Below are 24,518 nucleotides of genomic sequence, written 5' to 3'. Positions count from 1 at the left end.
GTGCAACACTGCGCTACAAAAACTGCAGCTCTGCCATAGCATATATACATTTCAAAGCAGAAAAATGCCAGGAAGTGTGGTGAGTTGGTTAAAATATAAGGAAAGTCAGATTTTAAAGTCCAGCAGAGCTTGCAGGCTCAGGCACAATTTGGAAAGCAGGCTGTTAGCAGCTTCCCTTACTAAGAACACTGAGGGAAAAAAATGTACTGAAACAAGGAGGATTTCATTCTTCTAATTCCATATATTTTGATGGCTTCAAGTGGCTCATGTGCCTGTCTTGACTTTATTGTGCTTAACAGCCCCAACTTTCAGGTATCCCAGCTTCTGGGGCTTTCAGAGTGGGCTCAGATTACAGAGAAATCTCCACTTATTAAACCTTGAATACTAAATGTTTTAATAACTGGACACAAAACCAAACAGAAAAAAAGTGAAGGATACAAGGTATGTTTCCTGTTTCACCCTTAACTTCATTGTGTCACCTAAATAATATCTACTTAAAAATACAAGCCATGTTTTCAACTTATTCTATATCCAGTTATGTAAGTGGAAGTTAATTACTGAAGTAAGACTTAAATGCTTCTGAACTGCAAAATATTCTTGGAAGTTCCAAAATATGACTGGTGTAGAGTGGGAGGATTTTTCTTTCTCATTTTTAGGCATACATTTTTGGGAGAATGGTTTTATGCCAGGAGGCCACCAGTAACATTGACTTTTGTGCTGCTGTATTTACAGGAAAACAGGAATACAGCTCTCAGAGAGGATGAGCAGTCTGAGTGAGGGGTTGGAATCTGTTAAATTTGGCTTTTATTCTGGCATCAATCAGATGAATGGCAAAATCCAGGATCTGTTCCTTACTGCTGATACAACAGAAGCAGAAAACCAAGGACCCTCTCTCAGTGTGGAGATGGAGGAGCTGGTGACTGCAGGGAAATATCACAAACAGCAGCAAACAACACTTGCTTTTGATGCCTGTGCTCACCCAAAGTCCAGCTAAATCCAAACTTTAGTTTCTAGGGAAAGGATTTGTTTCTCAGCCTCTCACCTGCACAAACAGCCCGGCCGGGGCTGTGCCAAGCTGAGCCATGCCAGGAAACTGCTGCTGTCTGTTCACAGGCCTTTTAGGTCTGTGATATTTCAATTATATTTGTACAGTGCCAAAATCTAGCAAAAGAAGCAATTAAATAGAAAAAAAAATTGCTCCTATAGCATCTTTCATTCAGATACTGCTTTAAGCAGACTCAGGAACAGAGGACAGACATGGCCAGCTCAGGTGGACGTCTCAGTTTGGTGCTCAGGTGACCTGCAACCATCACACCAGTCCAGAACTCCCAGAAAAAAAGCAGGAAGATTCTTCCTCACTATTTAAACACAGAAAAAAAAATTAAGATTTTATTTCTGGGTCCTAGCCTCAGCATCCTGTACCTGCTCTGTGTGGCTTCCTTGTCCCTACCCTTGAACTGAGAGTAGTATTGAAAGAGGAATTTCAAATGCCAAAGAAACACATGGAAAATGGATGGACCTCTGTGCTGAAATTTTAGGACACAGATAAACATGGGAATTTTTAAATCTTCCATGAGAAGGCAGCAACTTCAGCTGTCCCCAGGTGTAATTTTGGTCTGGCAAAAATACTCTTATTTCCAACAGTAGATGGTTTAAAGAGCATGTGGGTTAGACAGATGCAGAATCTGTCTTGAATTATGGAATACCAATTCCTTGTGTTACTTGAACAAAATCCCCACAGGCAACCAACAATTTCTCAAAGCAAAAAAAAAAAACCCTCAACCCAATCCAAGCTAGTGATAACTGAAACAGAAGATACATCTGAAGGACACCTCTATGTCTTCTCTCTATAGTTAAGCAAAAAACCTCTTCTTAAAGCCAGAAGAAAGAGGAAAATTAAGAACTGCAAGGAAATACCACTCATAAAATCATAGCACGTGGGAGCTTATAAAAGAGGAGGAAAATACTTGCATCAAATATGGACTGAAGACAGTGCTGGAGGGTTAGGGAAAAGACAATCCTGCTGTGACACAAAGTGTCACACTTTCACACTGTCGTTAGGAAATTCTGTTTAGTAGACAAAGAGTTTAGTGGCTCAAGGGAAACTGCTATAAAGGTTTTCAGCATTGTTTGTGCATAATCTACGTATAACATTCAACTTGGGAATGAGATATGATGTTGAAAATTGCTTTTGCAGTCCTTGAAGCCAATAATTTAGCTCTGCGACCTTAATTTATAAGGGAAAAAGGAAGGTAGTTGGAACATGAATTTGGATCACCGTCAGATTTAGGAATGAAAGTAATTAATGCTTCTGTGAAACTCCCCTGATAGTTATTTTTGGATTCAAAATCTTTAAAGAAAAGTTTTAATTTAGGGGCAGAAGCTCATTATATTCTCAAAAGAATCCTGCTGTACTAAATCATTCTGTCTCCGATTCATAGCCCCACACTCCCTCTGTACATACAGCTCCTTCACTGATAAAGCAGCAAATTATTTCCCACCTCAACTACTGAAACTTTGGCTCTCTGGGTTGCTCCAAATTGAAGCTGCTTGCCCTCATACACCAGGCCCTTACTACTACCATGGAATGATGGTGACCAAAGCCTTCCTTTCTGCTTCAGCTCAATATTCTCTGCTGGCTGCCACGCCCCCATTTTCTGAATTTCCTAGCAGCTTTCCTAGCAACTCCCTTGGAAAGACCCTGCCCTACACCACTCCTCGACTCCCCAAACCACGCCTAACTACTGTTTCCCTCTGTGCTACTCCCAAAATGTCATGGGGTTGTCAAAAAAACGATTGAGGTGACAACTTCATGTGATTGACAGCTGTGAATTTCACCTCTGCTTTCTCCAGCTCCCCCCTGTATCAGTCTGTAATTTTATCTGACATTTTTCACTTGTGGATTGTGTGTAACTCCAGACTGTCAAATGTTCAGGCCATGTTTGGTGATATTATGATATATTAGTAATAAAGGACAATGGAATTGTACTCCTGGGGAAGGGAGAGTCAAGGACTTCAGTGATATTTAGGCTGTGGGTTTGTTTTTTTTTATTTTACCCTGTTCTTTAATGCCCTCCATGACTAAGTCCCGGGTGATACCAACCAGGCAGAAATTAATATTTAATCCTACTCCAAATTCCTGAGTCCTTCAGCTCTGTTAGTTCTGTAGGAGTCTTCATTTGTACTTAGAGCTACAGTTCCAGGGATCAGCACAGGTTCTGCTAAAGGCAATGGAAAGGTTCTGGTTGGCTACAAGTGGCACTGAAAGAGGGGCTTGGACAACTGAACAGAGCAGCGAGTTTAGGAAAGGTTGCATCTGTTTACTTATTCCCCCTTATTCAAAAATCACCTTTCATCTTTGGTTATTTACATTCTCCAAAGCAAGTGCTTATGACAGACAGCTGCAAACAAAACCCAAAGGTTTTGGAGCTGAAAAGCAAGCAGCTGTGCTCTGCCACTTCTATTGGCATGGGGACACATTTTCAGATTCTCAGTCAAGCCTCCAAGTGCTGTTCAAGGTTCACACAGGGATAACTGCAGTTTGAAAACTTCCAAAAGGCCAGCACAAACACTGGGGCCTCATCCTTGCTTTGAAGCCATGGGGACTATTTATGTGAAGAAATTTAAGCGCTGAGCAAACTTTCACAGCTTTGGGCACTGATATTGTAATCCCACACATGAGCAGAATTGTTAATTGTCCTAATGCCTTGGCTATTTTAGTAAGAATAATGCAAGAAAAATCATATGCATGCTTCAGTATTAGCTTAGCCTCTCTCCTGCTGCCACTGATAGCTCTTTTGACTTAGAAATGGTAGCCAATGTTTGCTGAAAAGGATGGCCACACCATTCTCATTGTTAGCCCTTGAAGAAAGTATTAAAAAAAATCCTATCTCTAAGATTTGGGTTTTGTAAAATGTCTCTCTTGGAGAAGAGCCACAAAACATTTTATTCTGCCTTTTTTTTTTTTTTTAAGCAAGATTTTCCACCCCTGTTTTAATAGGCTGTTATAGCCTTTAACATGCCATGAAATTAAATGCCTCCATTGGGGATCCATAACTTATCATAACAATAGTATTTCTAGCACTTGTTGGAACTATGAGGAAAGTTGGAAGGTGGTATAATAATAAGTGTAGCATTTTAAAGGACTACAGAATTGTCACTGTACATTACTGAGCTCCCATAGTTAACACCCATGAATTAAAAGCATATAAAAGTGACAATAGCTGGGTTTCTAAAGAAATGACTGACACTTGGTGAGATTATCTCTTTGCTGGAATTAACCTGTGATCCGCTGGGAACCATAAACCCCACAAAAAACGTGCAAGCACATTAATTTGATAACTGGCCCTGCTTGAAGCAGGAGGTTGGAGTAGCTGACCTCCTGAGGTTCCTTCCAACCCAAATTATCCTATGATTCTAATCACTTCTACTAATTTTTGCTAGGTACCTGTAATGATACATATATTAGGTATGTATCAAGAACAGATCACTTTCTTCTTGCTTGCATAACTTTACAAAATCTCCAGTGTAAAATTAATTAAAAACTGAAGGCCAAATTATGCCAGATATAAATGGCCTTTTAAAAGAAGGGAACTGATATGTGCACCCCTCTCTGGCACTGAAGAGATGCATATTGTCTAATTTATAGAGGTGCCAAGCATTTACAGTCTCCAACCAAATTTCTTTTCTTTCAAGAAGTAAGGGAAATCCTTCAACCAAGCAATCAGCATCTCCCAGGGAAGGAAATCTTCCGTGAGAGCACTCACAGCTCTGTGTGCTTCAGTACCTTGCCCAGAAACAAAGCTTCCTTCAAGGCTGCAGCAAATAAATGCTCAACATTGAATCATTTAGGTTGGAAAAAAGCTCCAAGACCATCAAGTCCAACATTTAATCCAGAACTGCCCAGTCCACCACTAATCCATGTCCCAAGTGGCGCATCTACACATCTTTTAAATCCCTCCAGGGATGGTGACTGCACCAGTTCTCCAGGCTGGCTGTTCCAATGCTTGACAACACTTCCAATGAGCCACGTCACATCTTTGCTGTGCTGGTTAATTCAGAATCACGTGAAACCCTCCTCGAGCTGTGTACACCCCTGTACTGTTTGCTGCTTTGAGAGGCCTTAAAGAACAGGCTGTCATTGACAGTCTTTGAACATCTTTGTAGTGTTCAGCACTATGGACATTTTGGACTGATTGGTTTTTATCACAAGAGAATTTCACAACTCCTTTTGAAAGAGTTAGGAAGATACCTACACCTCCTCAAGGAAGGTGAGAGACACATTGCATAAAACCATTTTCACAATGACCAGAGTTTGGCAGACACAAAATCTGCCAAGCTATAAATTTAAGTAAGACATTTGCAGGAGTGAAATTACTTAAAAAAGCAAAATCAGAGATAATTTAGTTAGATTCTGAGAGGGAACAGAATCATCACATGCAGAACTTCCACCAGCCTTAAAGTATCCTGCAGAGAATAGGATTTGACACAAATATCAAAATAAAAGAGAGTAATTGAGGGTAGCCACAGCAGAGGTCAAAAATCTTCCTAAAGAGTCTAGGGCAAATCTGTTTTTATTAGAGGGAAAATTGAATACTCGTTAATTAGCATTGCCAAAGATCTATCAACACTACTGGAAAGATATTAATTTTCTTGATCTAAATGATAAAGCCAAGTTTTTCTGTAGTGGTGGAAATTGGGATTAAAGCCAGTGATTAAATCTGAGCCTGTCCACATTGGAACCCTGAATATACAGAGTTTGAGACTGCACCTCAAAAAACACTAGTTTAGGGTATGAGCACTACTTCCATTGATGGCTGAAGAGGCAAGAACAGGAAATCACATAAGAAATATTTGCACAGTCAGTTGTCACCAAAATCTTGTTTGATATCCCATTAGAGGAGCATGAGGGGGGTGAAAAAAAATCACTAATTCCATCCCATGCAGGCACCACTTCAATATAATGCTAGAAGTTTTCAGGCCATCTGAGGATTTGCCCATCACCGAGCACAGCTGATGGCTCCACAAAATGATAGCTAGGACTTGTCAGGATGAAAAATAAGTAAGGAGTAATAATGAAATATTAATGTACACCCTGTTTAATTAAATGACAATATCATTTTCTTGTAATCCTTCTCTAACTCTGCTGGAAGAGTACAGTGTTGACATGATAATTTTATAAACTTCCTTGACAGTTCACGTTAAACCATCCTTCATTACCACAGATTGATAATTGGCACTTACAAAGGAAATGAAATGTCTGAAAAATTCATTAAACATGCCAAATATCTGAGGAGACCCAGTGCAATGGCAAAGTTATCTAAATCACTGTGTAAGCAGCTAAAGGGCTGTTTTCCTTTATAAATTCTCAAAAAAATTAGGAAAAAGTCATTACTTCCTATTATGTTTTTAATGCAATGGAAGTGAAGCAGTTGAGACAGATTCAAGTCTTCCTTCCACCAGGTGATTTTGCCAGCAATTTCAATTAAGTCAATCAAGTTATAGTATTTGGCTTTAGATCTCCTCTTCCCTCCTTTCACTTTCCTCTAGGAAATAGAAAAAGAAGATAAATCCTTATTTCTGCAGCTATTCCATTCATAATCAACAGAGCCTTGTCAGAAAGCCTTATTTGGATATTTCCAAGTGATATTTGCCCCGTACTGGTCATTTCATCTCTCACAGTCTATGCAGACCCATCCAATAAACTGCAGACACCCTTCCCTTTAATGTACTTTGGCATTTAAATTCCCCATAGCTGCTCTATCTGTGCAGTTTAAACTGCTTGAAAAAGCAAGAACATTGTTTAATTACAGAAAGCTGCTAAATATCTGAACAAAAGAAGTTCTTGAGGATATGACAAATATCTTGGCCTATCCCTCAGCCCAGGCCAGGCTCAGGAAAACTAAGGAACTAATAAAGAGTAAAATTTCCTTTGTCAAAATTATTCTTGCCTGGCTTTTCACTGCTTAATGGAGATGGAAAAACACGTATAAAACTCATACTTTTTGCTAGCTACACAGAATCATAATTATTTCCCAAAGTCATATAGCAGGGACAGAAGGTAGAGACAGCTGAACATCAGAATTGCCAGCTCCCTTTGACCACAGCCTGAGCACTGAACCCCTGGGACTGCATCATCCCCTGGCCACAACAACTCACTGGAATTCTGGACACAGCACTGGACAGGGTACCAGAAAAAGTTGCCAACTGCCTGATACTTTTGTTCCCACTACAATCATTTATTCTAGTGAGAAATCACAGCTACCCACACAAGCAAAACCACCATCTACCTTTACATGCAAATAAAATGGCAGAACCAGATCTTTTACAGTTTAACATGACTGAAATTTTCAGTTTCTCTTTCTCTAAAAGGATAAAAAGAATTCAAGTATTTTATCAACAAAGGAACATTCTAGGAAGCTCACTTGTTCTTGTTGAGTGAAGCTGGATACTTGGTGTATCAAACAATTCAGTGATGAATCAGAGATGCATTTCTGCTGTCATTTCCATGCTCCACATCTCAGAAGCTTAATATTCTAGATAAGTTGCAAGACCTTTAGCATAATTGACTTTAAAATGGCATCCTGCCCTCTAAAAGCAAAAAAGAATTTTTTTTTTACCTTGCCTAATGTAGTTAATTATTTTCTCAAACTGTTTAATTTATCTAATGAAGCAGAGGACAAAACACTACTAATATACATTATAGGATGAAGCTTGATAGAATTTTTTGAGACTATATAAATAGACTTCTGAAAAGATAGGTAAAAGGAAGACCAGTATGGTAGATATAGACAACAAAAATTTCTGCCATGATTGTCTTTCCCTCTAATTAGACATCAGCTCTTCTCATTGACAAGAGGAATCTGAGGTATAAAACACATCCCTCAGGAACTGGCCTAACTTCCACAGATTTTTGAAAGTTCTGAAAAAGGCTTTATTAGCCCAGGCTAATAAAATCTCAAGGTTTACAAGGTTTGGCTGAGAGCTGTAGTGCAAGGATGTGTTCCTGGGGCCTGAAAATCCTCAGCAGAAGCCTCGTGAGTGGCAGCAGCCACCTCCATGCCCAGCTCACAGCACCAGGACAAACTTCTGGGAAAAAGGCAGTGAAAGTGGCAGCTCCACACAACACCCATGTGAGGCAGTGTGAATTTATGTTTTAAGGTGTTCTAGGATCTTGTAAAACCACAGAATAAATTATTTCCATATTTCAGCTCTGACCTTACCATAAAACTTTTGCTCTATGAATAATCCCATTTCATTATTGCAAGGTTGCATTTCTGAAGGTTGGTTGTAAATTATATCTATAAATAATTTTGCAAGTTACTGTTTGCAAGTTGCTTGTAACTTTTATCTTTAGGAAGGTCTGTCCTTAGACCACCTCAATTCTGGTCCTTCACCTTTGCTATTAAGCTGAAAATCCAAAATGTATAGTGATGGCTACTTGAGCTTGTATCCGTGCTGTGAATTACCATTTAAATTTCTTCCCTAATGACAACAGAACTTGCCCAAACAATCTGAACCATTAAACTACTGCTCTGGACATCATATTTTTATTTCAAGGTTTCTTTTCTCACAGCATGCCCTCTGACTATCAAAGACTCAAAGGAAAAGGAAAGTTGGAGTTAGGTCAGATAACAGGATTCTAATTTTTTGTCACCCCACAGAAAGATCTAATCAGCTCCTTTGTGACTTGCCCAAATTCCATGGAAATCAATGCAAAGACTCACATTGATTTGACAGAGTATCTTTGCCAGGTCTTTAACGTTTCTAAAGCAAAATTTAATAGGATGCCTAATTAAAGACTTAATTAATGCCTGGATGATGTTTTCTGAAAAAGAACTGAAATTAATGCTCATGGTATTCACCATTCTCCACACAAGCCTACTGATTCTATGCTGATTAAAATCTCCTCAATATATTTTATATTAAGAATTACAGAAATCAATAATTTAAAAAAATCAAAACAGAGCATATTCATTTAAGAGGAGAAAAAAGAGCATTCACCTCCTTTCTCTACCTTGTAGGTGCTAAGAGCTTACTATAAACACTAAAGCCCATAGAAATCTATGTTTTTATTTACAAAAGGCTGAATGCTATCAAAGATGAAGCGCTCTTTCCTTTCCTTGTTTTTTTTTTTTTTTTTTCCTACCCTTGTAATAAAGCTGATGCTTTTTTCTTGCTTTAGCCTGAAACAAAATAGCTGATTCTCAGGTGGAAAAATAATTAGTAACATGGGAAGCTGAATGAATTTTGAGATATTGAGGAAAATGTAGTTTGAACTGTCAGGTTTACTCACTTACCCATAGGAACTACAAAGCAGCAAAGAAATAAAACCCTCTTAGAACTTAAAGCTTTCATCGACCTATTCCCTCTGGCTGATTTTTTTTCTCCCAAACTCTTTTCCCAGTGGTTCCCATTAGAAACACAAATAGTTTGCCTCTCTGCATAGTGAAAAATGTCATACTTACTTCTTTTAAAAAGACTATTAAATTATTATTACCATTTAATATGAGGACAGAACAGCTATGTGACCTGTACAGTGAAATCCACTTCACAGGAGCCGTGCACTGCCTGCATTGGCAGAGGAGATGGGAGCTGCCAGTGGTTCAGGTGTCACACACCATTAGGCCACAGGGAGTTGCCCTCTGTTTGGCAACCCCAACCAACACAGTGTAGGGCCTGCCAATACCAGCAGGAGAAGAACCTTGTATGGATTGGCACAGAGGATCCTTGCAGCCTCTCCCATGCTCTACTGTGAAAAATTTATGGGTAGAAATTCATTCTTGGTGTTACAATTACAAAAGAATAAGGAAGATCAGCACCCAGTGCCTCGGCAGGACACTGAGTTTTTTGTTGTTTGTGATGCTTTGTACCTTTTGTTCATGTTTTTTTTTTTTTTTTTTTTTTTTTTTTTTCACCCCAGGTGTATCAATGACAGGGCTCGAAGAGGGGAAGCTGAAGCTCCATGCCTGGTCTGAGACATGTGCTGTCATAGGGATCTCAGGACCCTGCTAGGAAAACTGGAGAGACTGGAAGGCCACAATGGATGGCTACAAAGTCCAATGTCAACACAGGAAGGGAAGAAGAAGAGGTGAAGCTGCATTTCAAGCAACAGAAATATTTAAATGCACAAAGGTGAGCTGAGACCGCAAGAAGTCTGTTGAGTGCCTTTGGGTCAGGACTAGTGGGGTCGTCACCAAGGGGGGAGTTTAGGTTTGGTGTCTGTTACTGACCTCCCAGTCAGATTGGTGAGGCTGATGATACTTTGCTGTGGCTGCTGAAGGAGCTCTTGGACCCACAGAACCTGGTCCTCAGGGTGACCTCAGTTACCCAGGCACTTGTGAGAGCAGCACAGCCTGGCAGGAGCAGCTCCAGCTGTGGCCTCTGACACACCCTCTCCCTGTTTCGAGCTCCAGCGATGGAGGTGGCAGGGACCATCCCTCTCAAAGCGTCTGCTCCTTTGATCCGATGCCTGCACTCTTTCCAGAATTTCTGATTTGAGCCTGAGTTTGCCCATCCTGGCAGCAGCGTTGCAGCCAGCAGCCTCTGGGGTGTTTGCACCCCGTTGTTGTGTCCTTAGAGCCCCAAGCCTGAACAGGCTGTGCTGCTCTCTGGTAAGGGCTGCCTCCTCCTCTCCACACATTCTATTCCCTTCAGCTGCCCTGCTCCTAAGGCAGTTTGCATCAGGAACAATCCAGGGAAACACTGAGAGCTCGTGAGAGGAGCTGCAGGATGTGTTTCACAGAGACAACAACCTACACCAGATTCCTCAGTGAGAACCACTAACCTGTACACTTTGAATTCATTCTTAGAGGGAAGGAAATTGCTGCAAGCCAGGGCACATGAAAAGCACAGCAGATGCTCCAGACTGAAGTATTTGCTATTTATTTTGTAACAACTCCTGTCTTACACTCCCCCTCAGAAGAATTTAAGTGCCCCAATTCCCTGTTAAGCCGTGCCCAGTAGAAACACCAATTTCTTTGTGCATTTGCACAAAGTCCCTCTTCTCCTTCACTCCTGCTTTTCCCAGGGGATGGAAGTGGCTCTGACTGCAAATTCCACTGCACTCTGAGCCCCCAAGGCTCAGTGCTGTACCCAGCCCCTGCCAGACTGGGCATGGAGGCTCTGAGCAATGCCAGCCTAAAGCAGGAGACAAGCATGGTACTGGCACACAATTCAGAGCTGTATTTCTTATTTTCTTTTGCAAGCCAGTATTTTTTTAGCACTTTTGCTTGTGTCAGTCGTATTTAGGAATCATATTTAGGAATTCCCATTCATATGTGTGCTTTGCATTAAACACTAATGTCACTAACGTCATAATCCTTCAGGAAGAAAAAGTGAATTAAAATGCTGTGCATTAAGAGGAAGAATGGGGTGATTTCACTTGCTAAAATCTCACCTGATTCAGCCAAAGATATGAAAAGCACATGAAGTAGTGCTAGCTTTAACCTTCCACTGAGAGATGCTGTTTGTATAGAACATTAATAAACAGAGAAATAGCTGCATGCATGTGGAAAGTCTTCATCTTCACTGCCCAGTTGCTGAAAAGTAAAGAAGCCTAAAGCAACAAGCTCCAGAAAAGTGGAAGCCTAGAGGAAGGACGGGAAGGAAACTTGTCATGGAGAGATTGCAGATAGTATTCCTACCAGAAAAATGTTGGGAAAGTAATTACACAGAGATCCAGGTGTTGGCAGATAGCAGAACAGTTAAGGGAAAGTCATGGGGGAACTTCTCAGCACCATGACAAGCACCAATCCTTTCCGTGGCACCATGAAAAGTGGAAAGCATAAATGACATTCCCTAATTACTTCTATACTAAAAGACACTGTTAGAGGGGGAAGAGGGCATGAAAGCATCAGGGCAAACCAGAAATGATTCAGAGTGCAAACTCAATACTGGGCATGCTGGAGAAATGGGGAAAACACATTTAAGAACAACTTATTCAAAAGCTATTAGAACAGCCAATCACTGTTAAATTGTGTAAAGGAGGAAATATGCCCTGGAGGGAGTGCAAGCCACAATGATTGACTTCTTAAATTCACAGCTGTGGTGGAGCAATCAAATAGACCAATGGCAGCTTTCCCCTCAGAGACGAGACAACCTGGGGCCATATGACCTCAACCTTTGATACGCACAAGGAAAATTTAATGAGAGGCTTGCTATAGAATCTGGTGTCTAGAAGTGACAAATTGCAAGCTTTGCTGACCCCTCGTGAAGGCAAAGTTTCAAACTTTCATCAGCAAAATTGAGCAACTAGGACGAGCTTGGAAACTGAGACATGAAAGGAAAGGAAAACTGACTGCAACCAGAAACAAGTTCACAGGATAAAAGCAGATTAATTCCACGTTCTTGCTAGCTAAAAGTGAGATGGCAATGGAGGAACACAACATAAACCATAAGAGCATCAACACACAATTGAGATGCAGTCACTGGCTGGGAAAATTGATTTGCTTCCCCCCAAGTCAACACTGCTTGAGAAGAGGTGCTCTGGTGATTTAGTCATTGCTAAATTCAGGAAGAACCAGGGGGGACCCAAGTGTTCACAATCACAAGAAAATAAATTAGATTAAAGTCTCCCAAGCTGTCACAGCTTCCAAAAAGGCTTATTTTGGATTTTGGTTACAGGTTAAAGCACAGGCACAGCACAGAACAGAAAGCTTATCTTTAGGAGCTTGCATCTTTGTAATTGCCAGAATGTTAACTGTAGGAGATTGCAGCACTCAAAACAAGTCAGTTAATATTTCCAGGCGCCAGAGATTTTACCCAGATTTCTGACACCATATCTCATGCAGTTAATAAGTTTCATGCTGATTATTAAACTGAACAATACAGAATATCATGCTGTTGGCAAAAGTCCCCATTATCATTAATAAGATTAGAAATTTGCCTCTAAAAAGGAAGAAACAGCTCTAAGCAATTGATCTGTGCCTCCAGAAGACTAATAATATGACAAAGCAAGTGATTTGTCCCATCAGCCTCTGTTCTAGCTCCTATTCTAGCAGCAAAAGAACATTTCTGACAATTAAAAATCTCTACAGATGGAGAAAATGTTAACTTTGAGCAGTTTTTTTTTTTTGCTAGATCAGAGCATGATATCTGAAACACTGTCCCTTACACCCATCATCATTGGCAGCTTCAGAACAGAAAGTAACAGAGTCAAACCCAATGATTTGGGGGGCTTTGCTGGAGGCAGGGCTTTTCTAAACAAGCTGAATATGTGTGTGCCAAGCACTGAGTCTCTCTGGAATGTCAAGTTACGTACCTGAAGGCACAGACACCCAAAGTCACTAGCAAAGCTTAAAAAGCGTAGGCATAATTCCCAACACCCACACAATCTCTCTCTCTCTCTCAAAAAAACCCACACGGGCAAATTGAGAATAAATCACTCCTCACAGAAAGTCTTAAATGACAGGATTTGGTTGCAGTGCCTACAATTCTTCACTGAAATGTTACATCATGTCACTTTTTATTGTCCTGTGTGCATGCAAATGTGTACAAGATTAGTGCTGCTGCTGCAGATGAGGAGATGAACAACTGCTCTTCCTAAGCCTGAATCCTTTAAAAAAATCATTGATATAATGAAATCTAATTAAGAACAAGCTTAGTGTTATTATTTTTTTTTTTTTTTTTTTAGGAAAAAGGGAAGAAACAGAACTCAGACAAATTGTGTGCCAAAAAACCCCAAAAATAAAACAAAGAAAAACAAACCACCTAGAAAAATAACCCCTTTTCAGTGTCATCATAGTAACAGTTTAAGAAAGGAAAACATATCAGTAGCAGAATGTTTTAAAAGATCTCACAGTAAAATCCAGAAACAAAAACCTAGAGGAAAAGCAGATTTAAAGGTTCTGAATACACTCTCAAACTGAGACCAACCAAACTGAGGGTTAACAATCAATACTCTTTTGCGTGTTAAAGCTTCACCTTCCAGCTATAAAATATCCAATGGTGGCTCCTATATTTGTATGTGGAATTTTGACAGCAGAGCAGATATATCTTCATCAGCACTTTGTGTCTGCCTGCCCCCTCACTTCAGTTCTTATTGTCATTTTGCAATATATTAATGATCCAAATCATCGAGTGATTCCAGTTAGGCTGCAAGAGGTTCTCTGAAGTAGGCAGCACTCCTTATAATGATAGATTGCAGGAATAATGGCCTCTTTACCAAAAGCAAAACATCAGAAAACTGCCTTAAAAATGGCAGAAGAGGAGGGACTGAAGTTAGCAGGTGCTTCATTAGCAAAAATGGAATCAACTCTTTTAGAGGCAGCATAATTTTATTCTCGTTTCTGCAAGACTTGTTTATTAATGATCATGCAGACATTAAACATCAGACTTAGGAATGTAACTTAGGAATGTAAAGTGTTAAGAAAAGATCATTAAGAAAGAGATGGACTTAAATTACCTTAAAACTTAACTCTTAAGAGTTTTTCTGTACACCAGAAAAATATGCAGTGTTTTTCTTTCCTTGTAATTCCTAAACAGAAACATGTAAATTTAATAACTTAATTCTAGGGACTCTGGAAACAAGAGAAAATTGTACAGGTACTGAAAAGATTTCTTGAGCATGCTCTGGACTGGAGCAACCACTCTCTGTCTCTCTGAGGTTGTCAATGGAAAAAGTCCACACACACAAAAAAAAACACACCTTCAACAGTCTGAAACTTGAAGTGTTAAATAAAAATAGCATCACTCATAGGTGCTTTTCTCCCTTCCTCTCCCATTCTCCCTCCCTTTTATTTCATTGGACTTGCTGCAGAACTGACCAAATCTCATCCCTTTCAACTGCCCTGAAAAGATCTTTAATTGCTTTCTGCTGCTGCAATTAGTAAATGCAACATGGTGGCCATTATTATATTTCCAGGTGCTCTACAGATTTTCTGACAATAAACTGGACTGATGAAAACCACGAATGCACAAACAATCTGTAAAGTTTAATGCTTCCATTCATTAGGCTACAGAGTAAGAAAAATAGCATTAATATGGATAAGTCCTTCAACTTCCCCCTTTAATAGCTGGTCTTAACTCACAGGTGCCTTTTTAATCTCTCCTGAATTCCTCTAGAACCTAATGAATACATGTAATAATAACATCAATTCAGAATTTAATCCTGATTCTAGTCTGTCTTAAATTAGACCTCAGTCATTAAGAGATTACAGGATAGTGAATGATAGTTAATCAATGTGTTTAATTTGGCCCTATTATTTATTTGATACACTTTCTCACATAGTGACTATAAATCTTTTTCCCTCAAAGCTTGGCCACCAGAAGCAATCCTGAAATATTGAGCGAAAAAATATTAGATTTGATGATCCTCTTAAGTGCAGGTTAAACTATAATTAATCTCTCTGCGTGTGCTCAAACCTTTCAGACAAATGCATATATGCACATATGTAATTCATACATAGCAAACACTTCAGGTAGGATTTATTGTGCTTTTTTTTTTTGTCTCTGTTAACTCTTAGCCCTATCAGTCAAGAATTCCCAGCATTTACCACAGCATTAGCCCTAAGCATCAGGAAATCACATTTCTTGGTGCCAAGGGTTTAAAAAGATTCTAATTCAGCTATTAAACTGGAGGCAGCGTGTGCCAGCCCCACAGCACATTCACCCATTAATTCTGTCCCCTGGAAAAAATGACTACCTCTTGCAGCAGGCTGATAAAATGAGGAAACATGCTGATTATGTCTGTGGCAGCTATTCTTGACCCAACCAACAGTGACAGTCATCAAACCGCAGCACCTAGAGCGCTGCAAGCTGTGGGAGCTAACCCAAGACATCATTAATTCTAAACACCAGAGCTCTCGTCCAGATACTGGAGTTCAGAGAAGCTTAAAAACAAAATCCCTTTGGTGGGTGGAAATTCTGTGTGCTGCTCATAATCACTTCACTGACGGCTTTTGGAAGTTATTTCTCTAGCTGGACGGGTCAAACACAAGAAGCAAAGTGACAGTGTCTTTCACTGGATTGCTCAAAAATTGGACCTTGGATTCAATTAATAATGTTAGATGGACAGAGATCAAATGGATTGAGAGACTAGCTGGTTTTTAAGGGGTTTTTTATCACTTTTACCACGACAGGTTGGAAGAACAAAGTGTCTGTGAATGCTGCAGACTGGGTGATTTGTCCAGCCAGGATCTGAAAGTGTACATGTGCTCAGTTCAGGAAAAATACAGGGTGAAAACCAACACAGAGCCCTTGCAACCTAATCCTCAAGTCTTTGGGAAGACACTAACTGTTCAGAGGGGTCTTGGGACCTGAATTTCTTGGCAGTCAATGCATGAGATAGGATCAGGAGGTGTCCCATAGGATTACTGTACATTAAGCTTCCATTGGAGCTTAATGAAGGATTTGCTCCCCCAGAGAGGTGATGGACTCCATGCTGGTGTGTGCACTGTGTGACTTACTCTGGGCTGGCAAATTACAGCTTACAACATTGTCATGATGCTGCAAAAGACACTCTCTAAGCCTGGGAGGTACAGTTCTAACATCAGGGCCAGGAAAGGATGGAGGAGAACCAGCCCAAAGCCAGTGGCTTTCTTCTCCTTCGTGTCAGGGAGGTAAAGATTAGTCTGTATTGATTAAGACATAGTTGATATCAAAGCCTTACCTCGAGGAAAAAAATTGTGTAGCACATTCTTATATTCTCTTCTCAGGTAAACTCATTATGATTATTTCCATTGCCAGGTTTAATCATAGATCCAAATCATTCATAAGACAGATAAGACAGAAGATCTCTGTATAGCCCTCCCAGAATATATTATTTTGGATAAAATGTGTTTTTTTGTGAAGTGCTACCCTAAAATTTCTCATTTGTACTTCTCTGCTCATGTGAGAAAAAAAAAAATCCCCAAACAGACACATGTGCATTTTTTCATGGAGGTGAGTACCAAATGGTATCTCAGAAAGTATTTAGTTTATGGACAAAATACCATGTACAAAATACCAGGGAAGTGCACTACTCAGTCTTCCAGTTTGTGTTTCTAAAAACAAACATGCTAAAAGCCAGTGGCTGAGTCCTGAATAGAGGAAAATACAATAAATCTTCATGAGTAATTTCACATCTTCATCTTTCCTTTCAGGTATAAAGAAAGTAAACAGAACTTCAGTAGAGCTCAGGATTTCTAGTTTGGCAGTCTGTCCTGAAATACTGGTAATAAATATGAGCTAAACAGCACTGAGCTCCCACAGTAACATTTCAGCCCATTCAGGGCCCACTGGGTACCCCACCAGTTTCATCTCTGACTTTTTATTTCAATAAATACATTCTGAACTCCTTCAAAAGTATGGCTGATAGGAATGGGAATAGAATCAACAATTCAGTATAGAAACATCTTAGGCAAACAAATGGTTTGAATGTTTAATATTTCAATTGTTCCCCTGTAACCAAAATTTTGGGGTGCTATTTTCTGGTAGCAAGTATTTTAGTTTTGGATAGTTTTGAAATGCTATTCAGATTTTTCTTGATTTTTTTTTTCAAAATGGAAGAACTTGTGTTGCCTTAGCAATATAATTTCATGCTGTGTTATTGTCACAACTTCTGCATTCTTATTTATTTGCCCACAGCAGCAGAGCTAAGAGATTTTTGCTTGCTCATTCTCCTTTTAAGAAATTTTACTAGTTAATAAATAAGGCTTAGCCTTGTTGCAGGGGTCCCTCCCTCAATAGTTACTATTCTCTTTCTGACTCAAAGACCAGCTGCAATGAAAACAATGCCCTCTCATTCCTCCCAGCACTTAAAAAGGTTTATAGATCTCCAGCCTCCTACAACTCAGCAGAAAACTGCTCGCACTTGACAGTCTTCAGAAATCAGCATTGTTTCCACCCTCACTAAACCTGTCAGGCACACAAGGTCAGGAAATGAGGAGAGCTGATGTCACCTGAATCATTACTACCTCTGCTTAGACCTCTTGCCACACTCCTCTCTTCCAGAGAAAGCTGCTATACCCAAGAGTAAAGACTTTGAAGTCTTTTAAAACTGTCATAAAATAGTTTCTGGAAACTGTTTGGAGGACTACAAAGAACTTGAACGCTTCAAATCTGTAAACTCATGAATACTTTCTTGCCAGAGTTGTCAAACTGCAAGTGTTTTGCAGGGGGCTCATGAATATGAGCACCTCTGCAGTAGCCTCTAATAGGTGTTTTTATTTTCTGGAGATGATTCTACAAGGACAGCAATAATGAATTTTTCAAAACTATCTAGACTGTACCTACTAGTCACACTAATTAAAAAATCACTGTGTAAGTCCACGAGACAGCTCAGAGAAATCAGTTTGCTCTCTGAATGACATGGTATGTGCTCCTAAAAACAATGTCCATAGGAAAAGAGGAAGATTAATTCCATCATATGCCTTTGAGACAGAAACATTGTTTCTGCTCTGTTTTAAAAATCACAGAAGCTGTTCATGACATAATACAAGCAAAAGGCTTTTTGTGAACCGAGGTACTTTGGTGCCTGTAGGTACTTGAGATGACCTCATGGACAGTAATCATAGTTCCAAGATAATGAAGAAGTTCTAATTAAACAGGAACATGCCGCATGCCACTGGCTGCCACAGCTGTACAAAATGCAGTTACAGGTCATATATATAAAACCAGACACAAATATATATTTTATATCTATATAACTATCTACATATATATATATATATATATATATATATATATATATTACACTGGTTCCCCTATGACAGGAGCATCATTATTCACCTGAAATCCTGAGCTTTTCCCCACTAGCCTTCACATCCACAGGCTGTATCACTGTATCACTGAGACACTGCCTTTCACCCCCCAGCAGACGTGCCGTGGCTGCTGCGTGTCCCCGTGCTGTGCAGGGATGATGTGACAAAGCAAACACAGCTCCCTGTGCCTGAGCTGCAAGTCAGCTGGCCACCAGCCACCTCGAAAGAAAGAGGAGCTATTTGGCTGTGGGATTGTGGTGCCAAGCCCAAGCTCACAGAAATGAGCTTTTTCTCTGCAAGGCCTGGTGGGTTGAGTTTAGCATCGTGCTAATGCCCAGAACGTGTAACAAAAACCAGCTCCGGTCTGGCATCCCTGAAATCTGCTCAACTTTCCTTCTAACTTTACTTTGCCAAATCAAATCCATATTGATTAGAATTCTCCCTTCGTTCAACAGGAGTTTTTGAGCTGATTTCAGCTGCAGTAAGTTTAGAAACCCCATGAATTTTCTTTGGTCAGCCACAGTCTTCCCCTCCCCACTCTAAGCACACCACTTTATAATGCTGCATTCACCCTTTTGTTAATGATAACAGTAAAAAAAGAAATCAATGGCTCAATTAACAATCAGGAATGGAGCTTCCAGGCAACAAGCCCCATGATCAATAACTTATGTTCAGTGAAATTAAAGGTACTTGTTAAGTCAAGTGTTAAAAGCTGCACCCACTTAATATGGGAATATCAGTCACGAACAGTTTGGCAGTTTAACTCGAGAAAATCAGTAAGTACAAAGTTCCCATACTATGTTCCACACCAATGAGTAACTAATGAAGCATAAATATTCACACAAATTCATTTATATAATAAATTCTCTAATCCCCCAATACACAGCAGTAGTGCTGAGTCGACATAAGCTTTCACTTTTGTTATGAGTTACACTTTTAAAATATGAATCCAAAATGAAGTTGGCAAAACCAAATTCACAGCTTGCACAAAGGTAGTTTCCAGTGGTTTGAAGTAACCTCAGTGTACAATGGCCTGGCTGCTGCAAATGACAAATTTTTCTATCAGCATAAAGGTATGTGCTAAGATTTCTCTCAGTAAATTTCTCTGAAGCTGCTAAAACATGCTCAAATGAAATAAAATGCATTCATCTTATGGGACAGGTGAAAGCAAGGATTCACATGGCACGTGATAAGTGACATGAAAATGTTTGAGCCCTTTGGAAGAGTTATGAACATGCACTGGGACATTGAAATCAAGAAACCTGTACAGATGTAATCTGACTAATCCTGTTACTAAAGTCCTACCACATTTTGTAAGATGGTGGTTTAGGGGGAGATTTTTCAAAGGCATGAAGGACAGTGAGATGCTCAACTCTCAGTAGCAGCCTGGGTAAATCAGATGTCTCATTCTCATCTATGCAATCTAAACCCTCCCGCTTAAGTTTTATACATCTGCTCTCAGTAGAGCTTTTCTTTGACAAGAGAACATTTAGAGCAATGTCAAAACTGACTCCTACATCAAGCTTGTGACAAAATTCATCTCATGGTCAATAGCCTTGTTTTTAGAGCTCCACTGATAACAGATGATTTAGCAGCATACTCCTACTCTGGGAATAGCCAAATTGAAGGCTGCTCTTCCGATTACACTGAACTGCTTCTCCTCAAAGTAGGGAATATTCAGAGGATAATTTATCCTTGTTCAAAACTTTTAAAAATAAATAAAATAAATGAAGAGAAATCTCTGCATGGCTCATTTTGCATATCAAGGACTCTCTCTCACTGCAACGTGCTGTATGCTGCACCCTTTTCCAAAGAGCACAGAAGCCTCATGAGGCCTGAATTCCTGAAGCAGTAGTGGACAATATGGGAATGGGGCTGTGATGGGGTGGCAGGGTAATTCTCTTCATTTAATAGTTGCCCCTTTCTTCAGTGTCCTATGATCATATCCTGGGCATTGCTGACTACACTTTAATGGGTACCTAATCAAGGAAAATCAATCACCTGAAATTGCACAGACAGCATTTCATCTCCATCAAAAATCATCTTCCTATGGAGCTCCATTAATCTCTTCATAATTTTTTAACTCAAGAAGAAACTTCTGTTTTCAGAGATATCAGCCCTTGGTTTTAAATTATAATTAAAGCTGTTCAGTGTTCACTGCAGGAAGCAGCTAAGGCTATGGTAAGTATTTGGTTTTCCAGGATGATTTTCCCATGCAGAATTAACCAATGCACCTTGACTGCATGCAGAGCAATGAGCAACTGATAAATTTGAGTGTGAATAACCCTATTTGCTAATAGAAAATCACCTTACCCTTTGATCTTGCTCAAGGAGCACATTCTCAGCCCTCATGAACAAACCTCCTGCCTTGAGGGAATCAGAAGCCCAACCCCAACTATTCCCAGGCCAGGTTGGGAGGCACAGCCATGACAAATGGGTGGGAAGTTTCTTTTCTACATGATACAGATAAATGTTGGGTAGGAAGCAAAGACTCCTGTTTCTGAAAGTACAAATCTTTCATACCTACCTCCCCAGCAGGTCCTTGTAGCCCAGCCTCAGCACCCCACAGACTTTTGGCTCAGCCTGTTTTACAGGAGAACTTTGAGCCCTTTCTGCATCCTATTCTATTGCCCTGGTTATTTTAATCCAAACCAGAGCCTCTAATCCTCCTCATCCTCCTCCCCAGAACCAGGAATGCTTCAAAGGACATTTCCCAGTGTGGGTGTGGTGTGTTAACCCACAAACAGGGTGAAAGAGGCACAGTGGGCACTAAGAAATGCACCTCTACTGGTTGGTGTGTTGGTGGTGCCTGCTCCAGATTGAAAGGTAAGCCTGCTCTGATGAGAATACCCTGGTGTGCTCAAACAGAGATGTTTGGAAAACAGGTAGTAAAAGACCCAGAAAATGGCATATCTAGGTCAGTAGAAAAGACTGGGAGAGCAGCAGGAATAAAGGGAATAAAGCCTCAGCTGATGTTGTCACAATCCAGTAGGAATCCTTGCTCTGCCAGTGGCTGCACTGTGGCCTCTCAGCACAGCTGCCCTCCCTTTCCCCTGTGCACAGGTCGTCCTGCACAGCAGAGGATTTACCCAGAGAAAAAAGCAACCCCCAAAAATTAGGATTCCATAACTAACCTAGTGGAGAGCAGTACTTGCTGCTTCTCCAGTCCAGATTAACACACCCCAGAAATGCTGCCTGCAGTGAAGATTTACTGTGGTATGGGCTGTCACCCACAGGGCCACTTCTGACTGCAGCAGCTCTGGAAAGACAGTATATCACCCAGAAAGAAAAAACAGCCCTGTGACACAAAGCCAGCAGTGGGTTCAGCTGCTTGCACTGGGAGCAGCACTGATGCTGCCTCTCGTGCCTCCTCTGCTAACAAAGAAATGGGACTGCAGAGGAGTCATTACCTGCCTGCCCTTTTTTCACAAGATGGGACAATCTGTGAGCTGCAGAACTCTGCACACTTAATATTTAAAACAAAGCTAAGCCACTGATTGAACAAAAACACTCTAAGAGAAATGAAACCTAACTCACCGAAACTGGATCTAAGCTTCCTCTGTCCTCAACTCCCTCACAGCACTTTCCTTTTGAACATGGAACCAATACAGGGATGTTACATATTAATACATCTAAAGGTGAGTTGAAGAGGCAAAAAAACCAAACAAACCCAAAAACCAAGGACCATTGCTGTTTTGGGAAACAAAGGACTGTCTTGAGTGAATTCTGCTTTAATCTTCTTGATATCATCCAACCACAACTACTTGACTGGAAACAGAATTTATTTCAAGCAGCTTCTATATCCAGGACTATATAGGTCAGGATCACTACAACAGCCTTTTCTAAGCTTAAGATTATCTAATCAACAAAAGACAGAGTTTATAAACACTTGGGAACAAAGAACAACCTGCCTTTGTCAATCCTCTACCACCATGATCAACAAAATTAAGCTCGACACAGCTTTTGTGTATTAAGCTAAGTGCAGAATCTGTTTTTCAGAGCTATACACAATAACTTTGACTAACTTTGACAGCACTTTTCAGTAATCAGTGCTTGCTGATGTACATTGTAATACCTGCTCCAGAATTGTTCATGTCTGATAAACTTTTTGGGAACAAATCTCTCAGATGTGCCCTTCCACGGAGGCAAGGGAGAGGTGATTTCATGCTCAGGTCATTTTAAGCTCCTCCTAATTGTACTTTTGAAAGATTTCTCACAATTTTCACTGCTTAACTTTCAAGTTATTGGGAAACCAGGATACCCTTATCATCCTATCCCTATGGCCTTAGTGAGAAATATTACTCAGGTGTTTTATGCATTCATTTCCATGTTTCTCACAGAAAATCTGAGGGAAGGATAGCAGATGCAATTTGGGCAGTATCAAACATTTGTATTTTGTGTTTTACTGCCTGCCTTTCAAACAGCAAACAGCAGAAGCAATTTCAGTTTCCAAAATCACAGCTGCTCTTTGGGCTTGTCAACACAAGATGGCATATACTTTACACACATCTGACAAGCATGATGGATACTGGAAAGCAAGAAGGTTTTTTGTGTATTGGTTTCACACTGCCCCCTTACAGAACAGTCTTACTGGAGTTTGTATAATTTGTGCTCTGTTAGAAATTGGAAAAGCAGATTATCAAAATGCTTTTAAAACACAGAGAAGTCCCAGAGTCAAACAGATTCTATTTTGTCAGAGCCTTTTCTCAGCCCTTTGCAGGACAGTCCCAGGCTGTTGGCATAACAACCTCCTTCAGGTACCTTGAGAGTGAGCAAACATCATTCCTGGCAAACCTCTAATGTCACAGAAACAAATCAGGATGTCAGTGCAGAAAATTGGGACCCAAGTGCAGGAGCCATAAATCTGTTCCATCCTGATTGAATGAGTTGTGCCCTGAAGGATTGCAGAGTGCTGAATGGCTTTTCCCTGTCAGCTCTCTGATGCAGGCTGAGGGGGAGCAGAGTTATGGAGAGAGGGTAGAGGTGAGCCCTCTTAAGGGCCCAGTGGACAGAGGAGATGAAAACTGAGTCTGGCCCAGACTAGCTGAGGAGAGGAATCAAACAATTGGACTGACTGGTATATTATTCAATATGATAGACTTTGAGTTGGGCTTTTAAAAACACTTAAGGATGCAAATGCATTATGGAAAAGCCCGAAGAAGGAAAAGAGAATAATTTACTTCCCAGCAGAGTCAGGAAGAATTGGCTAAACAGTGAAGTCTCCAGAAAGACAACATGGCAATGCAGCTGTGAGTTAAAACAACAGCTTCATTTTTTACTATGGAAGAGGTATTGCTTATTTTAAGCTACCGTTCGGTAACTGATGGCTCACAGAATGACAAAACTGCTTAATAACAAAGAGCTTCTAGGATATCTCCTGAAATATTTAGTGAGGAATGCATGTAGAGTGAAGCTATCTGTTCTGGCGTGGGTAGTCAGAGCTGATCATTTATTTATTTAGAGAGAAGAGTGGGAAAAGCAATTTAGATCCGTAAGAGAGAATGAGAATTAGGCTTGAAAATTCTTGAATCACTTTGGAAAATAAAGCTTAAGTATCTGTGTCACATAAGGCAAAGCCAGACACACGTGTGCAGCCCTGGCATTTCTACAGCTGATGGCAACAGCCTGCCTGAACACTCCCAGGTCTTCCAGGGCAAAGCCAGGCATTTTATTTTAAACTTTTTTTCTTAACTGGCTCAACCTAATCCAGTCTGACAATCTGTTATGGTGGCATAGCTAATAGGGATTGTAACAAACAGCAGGGGGTTGTAACATCTTAAACAAATGCATCTGTTCCCAAACTGTATTTGCATGTGATATTATTAGGTTGAAAAATTG

Source organism: Lonchura striata, chromosome 16 (assembly GCF_046129695.1).
Source record: "Lonchura striata isolate bLonStr1 chromosome 16, bLonStr1.mat, whole genome shotgun sequence".
NCBI classification, from domain to species: Eukaryota; Metazoa; Chordata; class Aves; order Passeriformes; family Estrildidae; genus Lonchura; species Lonchura striata.
The sequence above is the reverse complement of the archived record's forward strand: the minus strand, read 5'-3'. Positions refer to the sequence as shown.